The sequence below is a fragment of the Perna viridis genome, chromosome 5 (assembly GCF_037379345.1).
Source record: "Perna viridis isolate PV_CMFRI_1.1 ecotype Kerala chromosome 5, ASM3737934v1, whole genome shotgun sequence".
In the NCBI taxonomy this organism is placed as follows: Eukaryota; Metazoa; Mollusca; class Bivalvia; order Mytilida; family Mytilidae; genus Perna; species Perna viridis.
The window spans coordinates 44,928,577-44,943,016 of NC_142449.1; the positions used below are offsets into that span (position 1 = coordinate 44,928,577).

At 32.5% G+C, this 14,440-nt stretch overlaps 1 protein-coding gene across 4 annotated transcripts in view; it reads left to right on the forward strand.

Annotated features, from left to right (window-relative positions):
* The first annotated feature begins 3,831 nt into the window (after positions 1–3,831).
* The window catches only part of LOC148617891 (irregular chiasm C-roughest protein-like), a 77,214-nt gene continuing 66,605 nt past the window's right edge, over positions 3,832–14,440 (forward strand). The window contains exons 1-3 of one of the 4 annotated variants that reach the window (XM_088585534.1): positions 3,832–4,675; positions 9,686–9,868; positions 11,124–11,197. The gene's annotated coding sequence lies outside the window, so the exon portion shown is untranslated. Of the gene's footprint in view, positions 4,676–5,840; positions 5,858–9,685; positions 9,869–11,123; positions 11,198–14,440 lie in introns of those variants that run through there. The other 3 variants (XM_088585531.1, XM_088585538.1, XM_088585532.1) reach the window with 3 other exon arrangements.

The following is a 14,440-nucleotide window of genomic DNA, read 5'->3' on the forward strand; positions in this document are numbered from 1 at the left end:
AGACAAAAAATCATTCCAGTAAACACTCTGATCCGCTATTATTAGAGAAATTATTGTAAAACATAGACTAAGAAACATGGTACAGATTTTGGTTCCGTTTTTTTATTGGAAACTTTTTATTGTAGAAACACGTATCAATATATTTTTTTTAAATAAAGCTAGTGACAAATCAGCGTTATTTAATAGCAAACTTCCGAGAACGTTTGACTAACCACACCTTAAAACAATGCGAGACGTATTTTTTTCATAATCTTTATTTCTTTAGTCGTTTTTGATAAGTTTTGAAGAGCATGTTCCAGTTTCATAAAAAATTCTCAATTGACATTTTCCTCAAGTTCCCAATTTCAAGCTAGCTGAATGTTCGAAACTTAAGATGAGGAAGGATTTGGAGGGATCCTCAATTTGAGCTTTTATATGAAACCCAGGCCTGCCATGGGTGGTAGGCCGGTCTGGGTTTCATAAAATATCTCGTGTTTTTAATTTCCTCAAATCTTCAATTTCAAGTAATCTGATTAGTCTAAATTTAAGATTGAGAAAGGATTTGAGGGGAATCTCTATTTGATATTTCTATATGAAATCAAACACAAAACACACATTATGATAATCCATTCGTTCGTTAATTATTTACTTTTTTATTGTTTATTTATCCTTTCATTTATTTATGTATTCATTCATGTAATTTCTATTTATGACAATTTTTATGGTATGTGCTCAAAGAAAACAGTAGCTTCTCCTTTCTATGGCTAACTTCATTGATTTCTTTATGTCTATATACCTGAGAAAAAAGAAATTTTCTTTTCGCGTTAAAGCAGATCCGATTATCATCTGTTCTTCTATGCTAAAGCCATCAGAATTCATTGACAGCTAATCATTACAGTAAATACTGTTTCTGTGATGAAAACGTCACTATTATCAGAGTAAATGGTAAAGACAAATGTTTTCCACATGGAACCAGTAATTATTATTGACCAAGGCGGTTTAATTTGGATGTTCTGAGATCGATTATTGGAAGTGATGGACCAAAACACAAATAAACATGGTTTTGTTATGGATTTCGTCTTTGAGTCCGTCGTATGATTGCGTCCTGATTCATTTGTACTTCAGAATACATGTTTTATAGTGGGATAAACCGATCTTTTCGATTAAGGGCATCTTTGCGTGATTTATACCAGCGAAGATGGAAGGGCTGTCGATAAAAAAGTCGTGTATCACTTAGATAAATTTCAAGCATATCACGCTCCATCGGGTCGAAACTTTCTACTACATAATGGCTAACACTGGTTATGGTAATTGGATAAAAGAAAGCATTCGATTTATAGTAAAATTGGGATAACGTAATTACAATGGTTGTGGCGCTAATAAGTTTGACTGAAATTTCTGGTCACATTTTAGCGATTTTGAAAAGTTTCACAGAATTTTGTCCTCTTTAAGTTCTGGTATAGAATGTAATATAAAACCGCTGTTGCTTCAGACATCAATGAATACGTTTACTGCATGCTGAGTACGAACGTGACGGGACAAAAGAAACAATGAATGAGGGTCCAATTATTTATCAGTCGTTCTGTGTATTATGATACTAAGTAGGGTCCTTATAAAATGGCTGTGTGTCTGTATTTTCAATTGGCACTTCCTAGGAAAACTTGTCCTGGCATCTTATGCTGGACAATACTAGTATACAACTCCTACGCTAAATACAAAGTATCACAATAAAGAAAACACCAAAATGTTCGAGTGAAAACAACAACGTCTGAAGCAACACTTTATAAAAACATCGTTTCCCAAATTCTATTGCTTAATTTGTCAATGATAAAAGATTCCATAGACATGTGAGGACATTATCTACAATTGTATTGAAACTAATGGATCATCATGGGTCCCTTGTGGTATGATTCATTCGTAGATACTTTTTATACGCTGAGATTTTGTCGAGGAAACCATTACTATGGTCTGTTTCCTGCCTTGATTTGTCGTATTTTAAGCTGCATTTAGTGCTAAATTTATTTGATTTACATGTTGTCGTTTGATGAGAGGATTTTTCTGTTTTTTGTTTTTTTGTTTTTTTTTTTGTTTTTTTTTTATTTTCATTTTCAAATTTATTTAATTTTCATTTTTTCTTTTCTTTTGATTTGCTTCTTTATATATTCTTTTACTATATATATATTCGAATTCACATCATGACTTTTGTTCACATCTCATTCATATGATTATAATTCAGTTTGATTTGTAACAAGTTTTCTCATTGGTCTGTTCTCTTAGAGCGAACCAGGTTATTTTTATAACCTGGCTTGGTGCTATGACGTCATTAACTAGGAATGGTCAAATCATCCCAAATGAAATAACATTCCATTCTTAATATTTGGTCTGGCACACATTAGAAATAAAATTAAAAAGAAAGCTTCTAATTTTTGAGCAGGTTATACTCAATACCTTGGTTTGGGCCGGTTTGCCAATTGTATAAACTGTTTCGTGGTGTATAAGTGCAAACTAACGCAAACCAGATTATTTCGCATAACCTGTTCAAAAATTAGAAGTATTCCTTTTAATTATTCTCCTTTCGCGGTTGTACATTATCTCTACATTTCATACAAACTCCGATGTACTTGCATGTGCGTTTTTGTTTTTATTTTTTCAAGTATTTTTGCAAATAGGAAACCTATTATAGAGTATTGCATTTCACAGACTACAGTCTTACAGTCTTTATTTGATAGAGAGAGTCTTAATCAAGGCTGGTTCTCCTCGAATGATGCAATGCGGGGTCCTTTTTGCTCTCAAGAATAAATTTTATAATACCTTTTGTCATTCAATGATAAAGAACATTCTTTTGTCACAAACGTGAATATCGAATTGATACGGGAGAATTGCACAAGGGCAAACTGAGTTTTGTACACTGAAAATGAAAGTAAGGTGCGCATTGTACATATGTACATGTTGCATTGAATTTCATTTTCTTATGTGTTACCTCAGTCCCAGCAGTTCTAGAAGACAGGTGTTTTCGATATATGCCATCTGGTAATGCAGATACTGTGTCATTGACCACACTTGACAATTTAGGAAATTCTTGGCAAAATCGTGGGCATTTTTTACAGCTTATTATCTCCATTACCTCCCCCAGGCTGATTAAACATCGGTACAATGTGTAACTCTAGCTTCCCATGCTCCCTCATCATAAAATAGTTCGTGGACGTTCTATATTCTGCTGTCAATGTTGTAGTTGTCATTTGCATAACAGTACAATGGGGTCATTAGCCCAATAGAATATAAAGGTTCCTTAAAATTAAAAAAAGGAAATAATTGCTCTATGATAGCAGTTAAAAATGTTGAATATTTGATTACACTTGTTAAACAGACAAATACTAAAATCAATAATAACAGTTTAATTTAGGTACTTCAAAGTGGATTGTTTGTTAAACTATTATACTATAATAAACCGCAGTAAAGTGAACATAATAGATTTGGGAGGTTATTATACTAGGAACAAATTACGGAGTTCTATTGGACCGGTTGTTATCTCCGGAGCTCTCTTTTAACTCTATAAAAAGGCGTATTGATTAGTTTAGCCGTGATGAACGATTTTTCAATCATAGAATATATTGCCTTATAACAAAATTGCTGAACAACAAATTACAAACAAATATAGATTCATAAACGTCAATTCTTATATTTACGTAACGGTAATAGTCTATTGAATAGTAGGGTAAAACTTTCCGCCAGCAGCGACGCTATGAGGTCCCCCGACAACATCTGGCCAAAGACAAACGATTTTTAGCGTTTTACCTTATTTGTTATGAGAAGTTATTTATTTCTTTTCACTCTTGATCAATTTACCTAGGTAACAGTTGGTCGGTGTCGACAACGGTGTGATTCACTTTCACTTTTATTACAAAGTTTACAGGTTTGTTATTTCAATGTGTTGACTTTTTTGTGGTATATTCGATACGCAACTATATCAGTGAAACTGTGTGAATACATATATGGTCAAAAACAACAGAGGCATTTCATGCCACGGTCGCTCAAGGATAAACCGTGAGGGATTTAACAAGTGTTGCTTTCATTGATATTTCTATATAAAGTGGAAACTTTTTAACTGCTGTGAATGTTTCATATGCATGCAGGCTTTGACGCAGTTGGTTTCACTTTTATTATTGGGCGTTCTATCTTCTGCTGAATGGAGCGATTAATTTTTTTTATGAAGTTTGTACCAAACTGTTGACTGACCATACAGACACTTACACCTTGGATGTTGGAGGTTTTTTTTCACTCATTCATATTTAAATTGCAAAACTGTATGGCAAATTGTGCACCACTGATGTAGTTTTAATTCATGGACTGTTAATTCTTCTAATTTTGCAAGTATTTGCTATAGAAACGATTCGGATAGCAAACAAGCATACAGACTACCTTATCATCTAGCATTCAGAACTGGCGATCTTTGGCGAACACTTCAAAGTGCTTCAATTCGAATGTGAAACAGCTTTTTTAGTTTTTCGCGTAACATTTGGATGCCATAGAAGCCCGTAGCTCCTGCTTCTCTGGAAGATTTTACGTTGTTCGTAAACGATAGAATGTAATAGATGTTTCAAAGACTATTCTGCCACAACAGTCTTTTATAGAGCAAGGATTATATGGCCTGTTAAACTGAATTCTCCTTGGATTTTTAAACCTTGGTTTTTAAAAGGTAAGCAATAAAAAGGGGATTGCTGGTACTGTGTGCACTATTACTTATACATCGTATAATATTTATTACTATTTCTATATCTGCTTCCTTGCATGCTGTCATCTTTGAAATAATACATTTATATTGGGTAAAATAAACAATGTTTTATTACCATTTATAAGGCATAATTTTTTGCAGTTTCTTCGATAAATAAACTATAGGATAATATTAAATGTTGAGAAGATATGCATGTGCTGTTCTACGTCGATTGTTTTGCAATCGACACCACGATATATCAAGTTCCCACGTTTGAATTGTTATAGAACTAGGAAAGTTGGAGTGGGGGTTGGGTGGGTATATTTTGGAAGCATGTGGAAGCTTGCGCCTTACAACTGTAATCTGACGTGCAGGCTGGCTACGACGCTAAGGCAAGGGTATCACCTTTTCTTCTGAATATTTTTCTTTCGTACTTTTGATTATTGTTTCATTTTATTCTCCTGATACTAGCATGGAATTCCCCATTAATATACCAGAATCAATGGCGGATGCAGGGGGGAGCGGGCCCCGCCGCCCTCAGAAAAAAAAATTGTTGAAAAATTGTACGTGTTAAATCATGAAAAACACTCAATTTTTTTTGGACCCCTTCCCTAAAACTCTGGATCCGCCACTGAGAATGTATTTATAGAATCCCTTATCTATACATTGTAACACCCATACTAAGCCATCCATTGAGGTACAAGGGAGGCATATGTAACAAATTTATAGTTGAAGTTCCAGGCGCGTAGCTGCCGTTAGGCAAAAAAGCTTTTGCCTGCTCTTAATTTTGCCAATTTTTTTTAGGAGATAAAATACATCCAGGAGAGGCATAAATGATGCTCTAAAACGCTATCTCCGCGGATTTTTTTTTTTTTTTGGGGGGGGGAGGGCTTCGCCCCCCAGACCCCCTGCCGTAATTTTGCCTACACTTCAATTTGGCCTCAGCTACGCGCCTGCTGAACTGAAAGAAATGAGTTACATGTAACAACTATGATTGTTTAAGAATGAAAAAAAGGTAAAATGAGGGGACAGTGTTAAAGATATTGAATACAAGTTTGCGCCTATTGATTCAACACATAGTTTTATTTGGCTGTGAATAGCTGGTTTTTCGGTGTTTCATTCCCCGGTATCTTGCAGTCTCCCAGTTAGACCAAAAAGTGGAAAAGGGTGAACTGATCATTTTGATAATTTTGAAACTTAATAGCTACATTTTTTTCTTCCATTTGGTTTGTAGATAAAGCAAACGAAAAGCCTCAAAGGAGACAACGTATTCCTCCTATTACAAAAACAAAATTCCACATATTTTCCTATTCATTCAAATCCTGGCCGATGCCTTATTCTGAATTTTTTTGTTTCTGATAAGGAGCTTTTGGTATATTTACTCTACTTATGACAACATTGAAATTATCAAAAATCTTGTAAAATGAAATAAATGTTGTTTAAGGAGACATTAAGTATGAAAATAAAAAGCCCTCCCTTTTTTTAAAAATGAAAATTCCGTTACCAGGTCCAAAAAAAAAACATAAAAAAAACACACAAAAAAAGACCTACACAAATACAAAAGAAAAAAATCTTGTATTTAGCTAGAAACAATGTTATTGCTATTGAAGTGTGCAGCATTAACCATTTCTTACTTTAAAGAGAAATGAAGAAAGAAACATACATATATGTAACAAAATAAAAAGACCTGCATTAATCAGCAACCATGTAAATATGTGGTGTCATTCCATTCACAAGTGATAAGATTCTAAATCCAAAGAGACAAAAGAAGATGTTCACAAATTAAATTAAATTATAATGCTCAACGTTCCTAAAGCAAAAAAAATCGTTGATTTATGGCCCAAGTGGATCAGATTTCCCTGATGAGTACTAAAAAAATCTATTAATAAAAACTGGGTAATCATCATTAGTGTTTAGTGAACATCTGCCACACGCGGTACATTGTCCCAGGACAGGTGGAAATATGGTGATTTATCACTTTACTTGCTCAGGTAAAAACAACTTTAAACCGCTAAAAACTGTCACGCTTACAATGGAGTGTAGCAGGGCAAAACTAATAGGATATGTGTTCAAAGTGTCCTTATTTAAAAGATCTGCATCAACTCACTTCCTTTTAGAGAGTGTTTTCATATTTTTTTTTAAAATTCATCCTTTATATTATCTCCCGTAAACTAAGTTTGGGAATACATAAGTTTCAGTCTGCCTGTCTGTCCAATCATTGTCTGCAACTCTGACTTTATTATTCGCTGGATTCTCATAAAACTTGATTAGCCCCTTTAAGAACAGTTCTTGTTATGACTGTTCTATAAGCTATTTAATCAATGGATGGTTTTAAAAGCAAGTGGAACAAAAATAAGATTTCTGATTCAAAAGATCAACCATAAATGTCTCATCATGAATTTGATCATTACAAAATTTAGCAGCCTATGTTGTCTGGGTTAAGTCCTTAACTTTGTATTACTACCACCAATTGAAACACATACTGTGAAACCTGTCTAAACTGAACCCTTTATAATCCAAAAACCTGTCTAAACCAGACATCTATTAAGTGTCAGTCTCTGTAAGAATCAGGCAGTCGGTGAAACATGGTATAAAAAAAATCATCCTTTTGATAGTTTAATTTGACTATTTGCACTATCAGAATCAAGGAAAACAGATAAGATTTTCTGTATCATGCTGGACCATTGAGTTACAACAATTTCATTGAAATGCATTGAATACTAACATTTCAAGGGCAGATAACTCTGTCAAAAATCTCTTTTTTCTAAGATTCTATTGAAAAATTTCAGAGCAAAGCCAGTGATGCAGAGATCAAATACATGTAATGGTATTTTTAAATAGAGAAAGCATCCTTGTGTGATATATTACATTGTCAGATTGGTGGGGTTTTGACATGCATATTTCTGACTTTTCCAATTTTGCATGATTCTTACAAACACTTACACTTAAAAGTCCTTTTATATTAATTCAAATATATTTTGAACCTTGGTGAACTGGACACCTGTCTAAACGAAACAAGTCCAAAATGGGTTCAGTTTAGACTGGTTTCATTGTATAGATTACATGTAACTTTTTAATTCCTAAATTTAAATTTTAGTTCAGCTGTCGAACCTGAAATTCCAAAGACATTTTAACCCATCAAACATTTTATTTAACACAATGGAATGGTGGACTCAATTAATTTGACCGTTTCAGAGGTCGAAATTTACTTTAAAAAGTGGAAGGTTCTGGACTTTTCCAAGTTTTACACCAGTGGTCCACTTGAAAGAAATGCTAAGTCCACAATAAAATATCAGTTAAAAGGATAAAAGGTCCAAGACACAAGTGAATAAAATTTTATAAGTAGTAGGTCAGAAATTGAGGGTCATAGACGTTGGACCATCACTAATTTGACAGGGGTTTATGTTTTCATCTGAGTATGGGAGGCCCAAGACCTTTGTAGATTTCAAATCAAAAGTTCTGATGTAGACCAAAGGTCCTCCTTAGAAATTTAATGTAATGTATTGAAGGTCCAAGGCCTATGATAATGAAATGTGGAAAGTCCTGGGTCAGAAATGGAGGTCCAGAGACCATGGACCTATACAATAAATTGAACCTCTGTTTAATTCCCTGCTGTTTACAATAGACTGGCCTACATGTAGCTGTTCTGAGGAATCTACAAATTTGAACCATTGACTGCTATTCTAATTTATTGTAGAAACTTTTAGGTTCATAGGATCTATAAGCTTAGGGTTGGGTTGCTTACTCACCATACACACAAAACAGATTAATTTTGGCCTAATACCACCATATATTTAATGAAACAGGATATCACTCAGACGAGGGATTACAGTTGTTAATCAAAGATTTTACGACTTTTTGGGGTTGCCTGTCTTCAGAATTAATAAAACTGATATGTTCCCCTTACAATGTTGTTTTGTTTTTTTACTAGCAATTTCTAGATTAATGGGTTTTTGATGTTGAAAGCAGGTTGTATTATAATGCATCCTTTATAAATTGATAGCGAATTTTTGAAACAATGTCCTTCAGCCTTTTTGGTCATAAAGAATTTTATTTCCTAATTAAATGGATGTCTGCAAGGTTATGTGTAATAATTGAAAGTAGAAAAGACAACTAATCTCATTAAAATCTGTGAATATGTGCAAAACCCTGAAACATAAATTTTACGATATTATGCAAGTATCTGCTGAAATGTTTATACATGCCCCATGAACATTTTGTTTTAATGGTATATACTTGTATGTTGTACTAATCCTCTCTAAATGTTTTTCTGTTTGTCTGTTTGTCTGTTTGTGGATTTTGGCATATCATTGCATTATTTCTGCATAACCTGACAGATTTAAAAAAAACAAAACTTTCCGAACCTTTTTCCAATACACCCAAAATGTTGAATGTGGGGCTAGGTGGGCAGATATTTTAAAAGAGGCAATTCATTTTTTGTCACTGCCCATTTAAGAGTGCTTTCTTAAAGCAATTTCCCTTTGTTGAAGTTTGAAAACTCATTATTTTTTGAAAGCAGAGGCTTCCTTTACCTTTCCTTACTCACACATAAGTTGTCATATTTGGAGTTAAAGCATTTCAAGATAATTTAATATATAATAATACAGGGGCTGATCCAGGGGTCTTTCATTTAATTCAGAAGTTTAGAAAAAAGGGGGGTCAAATCTACCAATGGCACAATTTAAATCAAATTTTGCACACAGTTGGCAGGAGGTGGATCTTAACCTCTCAATCCCTCTGGGTTTGTCACACTATTGCAATTAATTCTAATCACATGTTGAAACAATGTTTAAGTAAACAAACTAAAATATTTATACATGTGACATTGTTGTGATTACATAAAAGAAAAAAAAACAGGGCAGAAATCCATTGATTTGATTAAATCATTGTAGATTACTCACTACAATCAAATTAAATTCAGCTTAATTCAACAGCACTATAGGTTCAGCATAATTTTTAAAATGTTTTCCATTACCATTTTTTTTTCTTTTCTAGGAATATTTTTTCAAAGACAAGATTTTATAAGATAGTAGAAAAGGTGTGAATCCATGTGATAATTGCCTTTGGAGAGTGCTGTTCGACAAAGAAACTTCACACCAAAGAAATCCGATTCCTAACACTTTCACACAAAATCTTGTTTCAAAGGCACAGAACCCTATTTGGTGAAATTAAACTCAGGTTTGTATGAGATGATGGTAACAGATTTTTAGCTGTTGCTTGAAAAATAAGGGCATGCAATTAAAACTGTCAGAGATGCTTTTATACTTAAAAGGAAACCCGATATAGAGATGTCTTTTTTTTCAGATTAAGAAATGTCACTTCCTGCTATTTCTCTTGCCTCCATTAAATTTACTCTAGTTGTATATATAACCTGAATATATGCTTATCCCTTAGGTAATCATGTAAAAAATTGACCAATTTCTGTAGTAAAATACAACAATTATTGACTGGGAATGTGGCATTTCTAATCAGGTATAGTGATTCTCATGAAAGTTTAGATAAATTATATTTTGAAATTTAATAAAAATCTACTACACCAAGAAAAAAAATGTCAAGAAAAATGTCATAATATTTTTTCTTCAATACATTTTAACTCTACACTGGGATGAGATAGTGGAGTAACAGATGAAAAGGAGACATAATTATGTAATAGTGTGAAAACAATCTTAGTATGAAGACTGCCAATTAAACTGTTATTCTTCATCATGACACTGTGTGCCTCAGGACCTTTAATAGCTGGGAAATTATTAGGTTTTATTTACATTGTGTCAACCATCTAATTTCCTCCAGAAATCATTCGGCCCTCTTATTGTGTAGGAAAGTGAAAGTTTGACCAAATACCTATAATCAAATTAACTGTAAATGGTTTTCTCTAGATAGATAAATTGAGCGAAGATTTACCTCAAATTTATACAAGATGTGTGAACTTCAGACAAATACTAGAGGAATTCGACAGATCTTTGCTAATTGTATTAGTTATTTAAGGAGAATAATCTGTCATAATTCTATTGTTATCATTGAGTAATTCTTCAAGCTGGTGAACATCAAAGACTTTTCACCTGCTGAAATCAGCTGTATCTAAAACATCAAAGGATTCTCACCTGTCTTAATCAGCTGATTACCTGTTAAACCTAAACATGGCTTTTAAACTGATCTAGTCTGTTGACAAACAGGCTCAAAATCTGATAAACTGACAAAATATTGAGAATTTATTATTAAAACAAAAATAATTAGATTTTCCTGTTTATAGACTGATAATTTAAAGTTGTGAAGGATTTAGCTCAACAAAAAGAGGATTTCTATTAACTTTGTGATAGATGGCTGTAGAGGTTTTTAATTATCTCAGGTAAAAGTTAATTAAACTCAGGTAGACATTAATTAAAGTGGATGATACATGCACATTGATTTGTCATCGATGACTGTGTATTTATAGATGCTGATGATGCAGGCAGGTGTGGCCAGAGTTACTTCCCTTTCATAATTACCTGGAATATAACAAAAATCAAGGTAAGTGTCTGTTTACTTTTGAATTTTCTATATCCCATTTTTGTAATGTTGTGTTATTTTTCATTGACTTTCAATTACAGTTATTAGCTATGTAACAAACTACATTTTACTTGTGATGTTAAAATTTCATATTTATTCTGTATTTTCATTTCTTCAAGCTGTTGTTATGTTGTTTTAGATTAGCAGTGCTCCATGCTGTTTAAGATAATGGCTTTTTGTTTCAGAAAAAAAGCATCTGCTTATTAAATTTGATCTTTTTAGAAAGATGCATAGTCTTTTTAATTAATGAAAACCTTGAAACCCAGTAGAGCTATTTAATCACATTAGGTTGATTAAAAGCTGTTACCATCTTTCTACTTTTTAGAGAAAATGCAAGTGTAGCATGGTGTTTTGCTTGTTTCATGGATAATAGCTTCCTGTTTTTTAATGTCTAATATTTACTCGTTGAGTTTTAAAGGTCTCTGGTGATTTAATTTTAAATTCTGGTGAAACTGAACTGCAACCTGATGTAGTTAAAATGCAGCAGATTTTAATGGCTTCTATCAAATTGATATTTAGATACATCATTTACATCAAGATCTTATTAGTTGAAACTTTCATATAAATTTATTCATCTTCGTGAAATTTTCTGTCTTCATCTAGAAATTTTAAACAGTTGTTATATATAAACATAGATTTACTTCACTTTTTCCTAATATATAGCACAATTTTTCCTAAAGCATTTGGAGATGATAATATGTCTATATCTAAAGTTACAGTGCTTATATGGAAAGTTCTTTACCTGGCGTATAAAAATTACGGTAATTACACAGTCTTTATTTTAATTTTTCACAAGATATAAGTTTCATTGTATTTATGTTGTATTGCATACAAGTATATTGCCAAGGTCATGACCTATCCACTGAGTCATATCATAGCCCAGTGATGGACCTACGGGAGAGGTTCAAGGAGTCAGAATCCCTACTCCTTTTGTTGGAAAAATGTGTTAAATTTGTGCAAAAAGTGGCCAAATAATAGACTTGAACCCCTTTTTTTGTTTAATTTTAGATAGAAATCACCTTCAATAAATATCTGGATCTATCCATGCAAGCCATACATATACATGTTTATGAACTAAATACACCAACTTTAATTGTATGGTCTAAAATACACCTCATGAATAAAATAAGACTGTGATCAATTTCTTTTCCATGTTAAAGTCAATTTTAATATTTATTCCAACCTTCATGCTTCACATGAACAACATATGTTTTATACAAATAAAAAATTAATTTTCAACACATTCACAATGCAGTTGAACATCCGTTTAAATCTTCAAATGTCCATTAGAAGGGTATTATGGGATGGTGCCGTCTGTTAAGTGGCGGCTCCTCCCTTAAAATGGTTCAAAGTTAAATTATGCTGTCAGCCATTTGTTGCTTGACACTTAAAATTGTTCAAAGTTAAATTATCATGCTTATATGGTAATTTTATGCTTCAAATATCAAACATTTGCCCTTCCTTTTGTCTGTGAAGGGACTGAAGGAATTGTACAGATACATGTATACATTGTATACTTCAGCATAAGTAGCACTCCAGATAAGAATCATGCAAAATGTGAATCATAGTTGGAAGCTTACATGTTTTTATTTTGATATTTTGTTCAGAATGTTATACTTAATAGAAAGTAACATGTAGCTTTCCATATAAACCTTGTTGGTAGGAGATAAAAATCATATAGAATGAGCTGTAAAACTCCAAATTAAGTAAATGATACTAATATACAATAGAAACTATTGAATTTTCAATGTGAATTATCTCCTTAGAGCAGACAGATTGGAATGAATAATTATAAATTTCATCATATAGACCTATAAAGCAAATTAATTTTAAAAATAAAAATATATAGCCTTTTTTGGGGTGTATCACATATTACAGAATTTGCATGACTCTTACAAAGGCTGGTACTTAAAAGGGTTTTGCCAATTGTATCTTACTTAGTGGAAGAAAACACATGTGCAAAGATATTTTTTTTCTTCCAAACTGCATTATCGACCTTTACTATAAGTCACAAATTCAGGAATAATTGAAAAAAATTCTTGCAACAAAGAAAAAAAATAGTATGCCCTAAAACATGATTTTTTTCTTTGAAAGAAACTCAAGTATAAGGCCAAATAAAATTAATTAGTACCTGGTAGATTCTTATCTCCTCCTGTCCCTATAAAATGGACAAAAGTAAACAAAATTGGGGTGGGAATTTCAAATCAGGATTTTTTTGGCATCGGTTTCTAGTATTGAGATATTATAACACACAAATCTTTCATTTCTTTGTCAATAAAACAATTTTACTTCTCTGAAACTGATGAGGCTATCGATTTAGAACATATCTATACTTCAAAAAGCTAAAATTAGGCTGGCAAATATATGGTCAGAAATAAAAAATTAAAAATAAAATCCTCCCAGTTGCCCCATATTTTTGTGATTGTTGGATAACAACCATTTATGTTTACTTGACCTAAATTAAGTTTTCTTTTTAGAAAGTTATCCATTGTCCACCATTCCATAGGATAGAGCTCCAACAGTTTTCTAGACTTTCAGATTAGTGACAAGTAAACTGACCTAATTTCTGGGATAAATAATTACTAATACTAATTTGTTCATACTTCATGTATTTCAGGTCAAGTTCTTGAACTTGTTATTAAATTGGTAAACTATGTTTTGATATTACCTTTTTTTTGTGTTTAAATGTGCAATAGTTAACAGGCATAAATCCAGAGGTTTGGGAAAGGACAGGTCTGCAAAATTCTAGGCTATTATTTATAAAATTTTGCGATAAAAATGCTCAAAATTACAAAAGTGCTAACGAGAATCTCCTGCCTCTGCTAATGTGTCCATGTATTTTAATCCAAAAGGAATTTTGAAGTATTGAAGTGCCCTTTAAAAGTGTAGAGATTTGACAATGGTAACTTATTCCTTCTTTAAATAACTCAACCAGGTAAATTGTATACATGTATTCATGTAGTGAAAATTCATGTCCATCAATCACTTTGTCTGTCTGTCTGTCGGTCTTAAACTTAAACCTCAATTCTAATGAAAAACAAATCAAAATATCTCTAGTGATTTAAAAATAGGAAAGACTTTCATGAGTGTAAAATTATGTTGTTACACTAGTGGGTTTTGGACTGGTGGTTTCAGATTTTTTCCCAGTTTGCCTGATTCTAAAAAAGACTTGTACTAAACATGGTTAACTATTCCACATTAAGG